We start from the raw sequence: 8763 nt of genomic DNA on the forward strand, positions 1-8763 counted from the left end.
GATCAACAGCGATCGCGTACTCCATCGTCTAATCGATGTGATCAACAGCGATCACGTACCTCATCGTTTGCACGATGCGATCAATTCTTGCTCGCATACCCGACCATCTACATAATGTGATCAACAGCGATCACGTACCTCATCGTCTGCACGATGCAATCAACAGCGATCGCGTTCCCCATCGTCTGCACGATGCGATTAACCTTTGATCGTCTCCTTCCTTGAAGAGCCACAACACTTGCACCGATCTTCTTCACGAACGATTCAAAACTCAAACAAACTTTGAATACAAACTCGATAACAATTATTAATGCCAAAAAACGCAGGGGCCTTTACAAACAACCGCAAATGTAAAAGAATTAAAAAAAAACCGAGGCTATCATCCATGAAAACATCCATAAATCTGCATATCCACATCAATTTAACGATTAAACAGTGTAGAAATGCACCCACCAAGAACGTATTTTCAATTCTTTTGCAGCAATGAATTGGAATATCAGAAAATCGAGTTCTCTGATACCAATTGAAGGAACTCATATTCAAAAGTACCTACGAGCAGAAGTGGATCTTTTCAATTCATTGTAATAGAATTACCGCATATACATTCAAACATACTTTCATAATGCTAAAGAGATCAAGAAATTATACCAAATGAAGATTTCTTCTTCACAGTGAGTTTGAAGCCCAGCCGTCTACCTCGAACAATCACCACTCAGACAGAAGGAAACGGAGAAGATAACACCACTCAGAGCCCTCAGTATTCTTGGAATGAGAATCCAAATTGTGGGCTTTGTTCGGATTTGGTAGAAGGAAGGAGGAGAGAGACTGTACACAACGATCAAGCAAGTGGGAGATGCGGTCGTCTATCGCATAGATAGGATGCTTGATCGTTTAGGTGAAGTATACGATCGTGTAGGAAAAGTAAGCGATCGTCTAAATGATCTTATAGAAAAAGATAAACGATCGTGTAGGAAAAGGGTGAGCGATCGTCCGAACGATCGCATAGGAAAAACTAAGAAATCATCTATACGATCGTTTAGTAAATACCGAGAGCTAAACGATCGCTTAAGAAAATGGTAAACGATTGTTTAGATAATTGCGCACGACGGTGTAATGGGTATGCGATCGTTTAGAAATATCGTATATGTAAGCGATCGTGCAGTCACTATCGTATAGGCACTAATTTTCTAAACGATGACACTATCTTTTCACAATGTCCGCACACCTTTGTCTCTTGCACACTGTCAACTATTTATAATGCACTCATCCGTTATTTAGAACATAAGAGGCGCCTTCCCATTTCCTTTATAACTATCAAATAAATATGATCTTATCACATTCATAACATATAATTAATATCATTAATTATAATATTTCCGTCTACTAGATATAAATCATATCTGTATCAAATTTCCTCCAAATTAATGTATCTCATACATAAAGTTAATTATATCATATTTAATTAACTCGTTCAATTATATCATATATAATCGAACTCCCTCTTATCAATTTGAACATTTGAAACTGACCTAAGAACTGATTCTCAACTTGTATCCAAGCTACCAAGGGAACCTTATGGACCTATGGCTCGAAGCTCCAACGGTACGTGAATAGCTAACTAATCTCTTTAGTCACGATATCCACCATCCGTTAACTGGCAGACACTCCACTAAAGACCGACAATTGAACTCTTCTTGCCATAGATATATTTCTATGTCCATTGGATAAACCAATCATCAGTACGATGACCTTCACAGATGCTCGTAATTACAGTAGGCTAATTTACTATTTTGCCCCTACAATTACATCTTCCTCCTTAAGTAATATTGGTCCCTCTAATGAACAATATAACATAGTCCTACTATGTGTGAACACCTCTCAGGCCATGAGAAGGTGCGTGGCGCCACATCGTTCAAGCCCTAGAATCAACCTTTAAGGGACTATCTATCTACTTACCTATGCCTCGGGGAAGGAGTGTATTCCATCTTGTGTAGCTGAGTTCCCAGCTCCTAAATCAGACGAATCCTCAAAATGGTAGGTTTAAGTCGGCGTTCTGGCCACTCGCACCCATGCAAATCAAAGGACCGCCCTCAATGGCAAGACTTCTCAACTCACTTAGGATTGAGGTCATGTTACTTATGGTCATCTTAGTGAAGTGAAGCTCAATTATAAACGATGTTATATAACGAGACATTAACACTTTGTGGTCAGGTCTTATACAAACTCTTTGTATAAGACGCCCCCGCTCACATGTCCCCTACACGAATGATCAAGATCAGACCATCTGTGACAAGTCACAACACTTGTGACCATTCCACAAAGCGGGCCGCATCCATAGCGTTACCAGGATAAGGTTTCCCTCCTATATCCATATACTACAGACCATTTTGGTTATCACTCAAGACATGATCCACTTGTATGTCACCACATACATGCTTAAGTTACATACAAATAACCAGGGATATTAAGTTTATTGGTTTGTGGTAAAATAAAAAAAAACATCTAAATGTGCAAAGTCAAGTAGTGAAGTAAATATCATTTATATTATACATCACAAGTGTTCGTACAAAATTGTTTACAAACTATTGGACACGAGACTTTAGGGCACAAACCCCAATATGTAAAAGATCGGACCACGAGATGATTCGTCTCTTTATATAATGCCGTTAATAATTGAGACTTACATCTCACTATAACTAAAATAGGTGACATGATCTTAATCCTGAGTGTTTTGGGAACTTCTGCCTTTGAGGGCGGTCATTTGATTAGTATGGGTGAGAGTGGTCAAATTGCCAATTCAACAAGCCTACCTTTTTGGGGATTGGTCTAATTGGGGAGCTGGGAACTCAGTTATACAAGACGGAATTCACTATTTTCCCGAAGCAGGGGTAAGTAGATAGATTGCTCCTAGGGCTGATTCCGGGTCTTGAACACAGTGGCCACATTCTCTCTTCCAAAAAGAGGACCCAGTCATAGCAGGACCATGACTTATTGTTCATTAGAAGAATCAGTGGTACCTAAAGAGTTAGATGTAACTATAGGGGCAAAATGATAAATTGGTCCAGCTATACTTACGAGCGATCTGTGAAGGGTTATCGCACTGTTGATTAGTTGATATGAACACAGAAATATATATGTAGTGAGAAGACTGCAGTTGTTGGTCTTTAGTGGAGTGTCCGACAGTTAACAGATGGTAGATCTCGTGACTAAAGAGTTTAGTCAGCTATTCATGTACCGTTGAAGCTTTAAGCTATAGGTTCATAAGGTCCCCTTGGTAGCTCAATGGATTCAAGTTGAGAATCAGTTCTTGGGGTTAGTTTAAAGTGTTCAAATTAACAAGAGTAAATTCAATTATATATGATATAATTGGTGTGATGTATGAGATACATCAAGTGGAGGATTAATGTAAATATGATTTACATTAATATTTACATTAAGTACCATAAAATAGAAAAAGAACTATGGTCTGTATGTTTCATTAGATGAAATATTAAAACTATAGGTTATAAATATAATATAGTAAGTTAGTTATCATATTTATTTATAATATATTAATTATGATAATTAATTTCTTTTTCTATAATAGTCGATTGAGTGGGAGGTTAATGGTAGTTTTATAGTAACCGTGAGATAAAAAAGAAAATTGCTTTCCTAAATTTAGAGAGTTGCCTCTTTTGGAAATAACTCACGAACAAGCTATCAAGTGAAAGAGTTTCACTAAGCGATAGCTGTTGAGAGACTAAAAGATCGTGGAGCTTTGACTATACGATAGTTCATCAGCTGATCGTAGCTAAACGATTGAGTGGTTAAGTCTATACGATAGGCTGCCATTTACTACACGATTGAGCATATCATCTATACGATAGACAGTGTATTATCTCCCATTTGCTCGATCGTAGTCTTCTAGTCTCTTCCTCAAGCCAATACAGAGCCAACAACTCCTGGATTCTCACACCGAGAATACCAAGGTAACCATTGTGGTGGTGTCTTCACTCAGTTCTTGAATCGAGTGGAACTCGATTAGGTTCGAGGAGACGTTCGTTGTGTTCGTGTTGTTTGTAGCAGTCTGTTCGTTGCGTTCGTGTTGCTGTTCTTGGATGCATTTGATTGATTGAGGGATTTGTGAAGAATATTTCTTCAAATGTATGCATCCTCTATCCCTTGTATCATCTTAGCATGTTGTAATTTCGTGTTGTCCATGAACTATTAGTTTCCGTTCTAGTACTGTAATTGTTTATGTTCAATCTGAATGAAATTTGGAACGATCCCTTCCGTGCTCATGAAAATCCTCATGTTTGATTTCCTTCACATAGTCGAGCGAGCATCGAATATCATCGAGGAGCGAAGATTAATTTTTCAACCAACCAGCCGTTGAGTATCGTGTTCCAACTGAACCAAACAAGCAAGCAGTTTTTTTTTAATAGTTGACCAAGCGAGGACCATCGAGGATTAATTGGTTTGACCGATTTTCTTCAAATTCTGTTCGGTTTAGCTGCAAAAGGGTTTTGGCTGGTCCGATTTAGGGGGTTCACGTTCAGTTCAAGCTATTTGGGTCCAGTTTGGAGCAGTTCGAACGGTCTGGAAGTGTTTTGGAGCCGTTTCTTGCTGGATTTTGTAATAAGTAGGCCTTTTCTTTTCTTGAAAATGCTAAAACTAAATTCATATCAGTATGTGTTTAATTATTTATACATGGATGTATGTTATGCTTAAATAAATCTTATATGTGCATAAAGTATGTCATGTAGATATAAAATCCCACCATAGAAAGCATGTTATATGCATTGAAAGTATGTTATAAAATGTTCGGTCCAAAATTTGTTAACAACTTTAAAAATTCCGCGTAAGTGTAACCCCTCATTTTAGGCCCTAGAGTCCCACCCTAATGCACCCACTGTAGGAAAAAGCAAATTAGGACAAGAGACTAAAGCAACCTTATCCTTTTCAGGAGATCAGATAAAGAGTTGTGCAAATACAACCATCCTTTAGGGGGACACTCCCAGGGTACCTTGAGGTGATGCACGAAAAACGTTATCCAACCTAATGAGAGATATCGTGCGATATATTGTCACACATCCCGTTCCCACTTACTATGAACATTCTCTCCATTCGCCTTGATATTGACCTACCCAAACACCATTCTCTAGGGAGACACTCCCAGGGTGCCACGAGGCCAAGGATAGATTTCACGGTATGAGCTTTTAGGGAGAAACGTGTAGAGGTTTAAGTGAAGTATCATGTACCCCAAGTACCTCCCACTGAATGTTCTACCTAGGGATTCATTAACTTAGATAATCCGACTACCAATTTTAGTTAAGTGTGTGTTTAATTTGCTAAAATAAACTCTTGCTTTTGATAATTAAACAAGTTTGATTCAAGTCATATTAAACACTTTAACAGACTTTCATCAAATTTATATGTATGCAGCAAATCTATCTAATTCACCTTTTCGGGTAGGTTCCTAGGTAAGGGTGTTCCGTTTCCGTCAGCTTAAATACCCCAGCCTAGACAGAACCCGCCTTAGACAAAAGATCCCTTATAGATAGATTTGGTACATATTTAATCTTTTATTAGTCAATTTAATCCTATTAAACCAAATTAAAAGATTAAACTTAGGTTTCTAATCTCATTATAACCATGATTTTAGGTCTATCTCAATTAAAGTTTTAAAACTCTTTTAAAACATGATTAAAGCCTAAGTGTGCATGCATGCCTTTCTTATTAATTCTAATTCTATTTTCATTAATTATAACACTTATAAAAAAAATGAAACAACTAAAACAACCACATTGCTAAGCTAGACTACGTATTTATAATTTTTATAAATTAACCCAAGTGTCATGCTTCATGCAATTCATTCATTACTATATACAACTCTTATATAACTTGTAATGAACCAAGCATACATGCTTTCATACACCCTTATACTATAACACTTATAATATAAAGACGATGCATGGATATGCTTAATGCATGCATATATTATAACTTTTATATTATATGATGCATGAGCATGCTTTAAAGTAATTTAATCATGCAAACTACTATGTTATAACTCTTATAATATAAAGATGATGTATGAATAAATGCATAACCTATGGTGGGTTTTAAAACTATATGGCATACTTTATGACATATAATTAAGCATACATCACATGTACATTCAACAAAAAATAATGGACCGGGATAATTAGCCTCTTAAAAAAAATTGAAAATAAAACTATATATTACAAAAACCATCGAGTCAATCGGTTCAAACAGGCGAACCGAGTCTTGAACCGCCTGGGTGAAGCCTTGTTCCATGATCGTATAGCAACTTCTTATGATCGTCAAGTAACGCTGATCGAGTAGAAACGATTGTGTAGCATGGATCGAGTGCCTTTGACTATATGATGAAGCATGAAGGCCACGTGATCATGCAACGCACATCGTGTAACACATGCCTAAACGATCGAGTAGATGACAACTATGCGATGAAGTATGATCGTCTAAATGATCGAGGAGCAAGCGTCGAGTATCTTATACCAAGGATCGAGTAGCTAATGGCTATGCAATGAGCATGCTGGCCTACTAGATCGTTTAGTGCTCATGTTTTGCCATGCGTTGAGTATCATATACTCAGCGATCATTTACCTCAACGTCTAGGCGATCGAGTAGCCAATGCAACACGATCGAGTAAACTCTTTACTCGATCGCGTAGCATCAGCCATGTGATTGTTTAGTAAATACTACATGATCGAGTAGAACTTTTCTACACGATCGCGTAGCAAAATCTAAATGATCGTTTAGCATGAGCTACACGATGCGACCAACCCTTGGTCTCCTTCCTTGAAATGAACAGCATCTCCATGCATTGAAGCTTCATCACGAACGACTCTTATAAACCAAAACACTTTGAATACAGACTCGATAGCAAATTAATTATGCCTAAAAATGTAGGGGCCCTTACAAATTAACTTGAAATGTAAAGAAAGCTTTAAAACCAGAGGCAATCATCCCGTAACATCCATCAATTCACATCCACAACTACATCTAACACTTAAATGCATTGTAGAAACATAACCTTCACCAAGACTGCAAATATAATTCAATACATTAGTGGAATTTGGAATATCAGAACAACCTGGTTCAGATACCAATTGAAGGAACTCTAAACATTGAGAACCAATGAGCAGAAGCAGATCGTTCCAAACCCCATTGTGAAAGAACATGAACATTTACAGACTAACAGAACAGTTATGCATCATGTCTAAATTACAACATGATCCAAAAGAATAAACACCAAAGGGATCAAGTGAACATACCTTTGAAGAAATTTTCTTCTAGTTTTCCCTCGATCAATCAGCAAAATGTTCAACAACACAATGCAGCACGAGCAAATCCAACAAACAACATGCACTGGTAAATAATCAATCACAATTGAGTTAAACTCAATACTCGATCCTCGAATGCAAACTCGACATTACCACGAGGCTACCTTGGTATTCTCGATGTGAAAATCTCAGAGGCGTGGGCTTTGTATGGATTTGGTAGAGGGAAGGAGGAACTGAACGATCGAGTAAGTGGGAGAAGATAGAAGTTTATCGTTTAGACTTGGGTACTCGACCATTTAGTAGCGAGTAGCTATCGTATAGGAAAACTCAATGCTCTTATTGTTTACTCTCTTGAATATGAAAACGATCACTCGAACAGTGTAGCGTGTTCCAATAACAAAATGAAAAACCATTTTTCACTTTTAACCATTCGGTTGCCATAAACTGACAACCAACCACTAAGTCGGTTATTGGAGAAAATCGAAATAAATTATCTTATAATTGATTTATTATAAATAAATGTAATAACTAATTTATCATATTATATTTATAACCTAGAGTTTTAATATTATATCATATGCAACATATAAACCATAGTTCTTCTTCTCCTTTACGACACTTAATATAAATCATATTTATATTAATTCCACAATTTAAATAATGTATCAAATACATCAAATCAATTATATCATATATAATTAAACTAATTTAATTATATCATATATAATCAAATTCCCTCTTGTTAATTTGAACACTTCAAACTAACCCCAAAATTGATTCTCAACATGAATCCATTGAGCTACCAAGGGGACCTTATGAACCTGTAGCTTGAAGCTCCAACGATACGTGAATAATTGACTAAACTCTTTAATCACGATATCCACCATCCGTTAACTATTGGGCACCCCACTAAAGACCAACAGCTGCACTCTTTGCACTATAAATATATTTCTGTGTCCATTAGATATAACCAGTCAACAGTACGATGAACCTGTAGTTACATCTAACTCCTTAAGTACCACTGATTCCTCTAATGAACAATACATCATAGTCCCACTATGAGTAAACCCTTCTTGGGTCAAGAGAAGGTGTGACACCACATTGTTTAAGCCCTAGAATCAGCTCTTAAGGGAGAAATTTAGTTACTTACCCCTGCTTCGGAGAAGGAGTGAATTTCATCTTGTGTAGCTGAAATCTCAGCTCTCCAATCAGACGAATTCACAAAGTGGTAGTTTGAGTCGACAATCTGGCCACTCGCACCCATGCAAATCAAAGGACCACCCTCATAGGTAGGAGTTCCCAACTCACTCAGGATTAAGGTCATGTTACCTATGGTCATCCTAGTGAAATGAAAGTCTCTGTCATGAACGACGTTATATAACGAGACTAAACATTTCGTGGTCCGGTCTTATACAAACTATTTTGTATAGAGTATCGCTCGCATGTCTAATAC

This window comes from Benincasa hispida, chromosome 7 (assembly GCF_027475165.1).
Source record: "Benincasa hispida cultivar pf3 chromosome 7, pf3_genome.v1.1, whole genome shotgun sequence".
Classification (NCBI taxonomy): domain Eukaryota; kingdom Viridiplantae; phylum Streptophyta; class Magnoliopsida; order Cucurbitales; family Cucurbitaceae; genus Benincasa; species Benincasa hispida.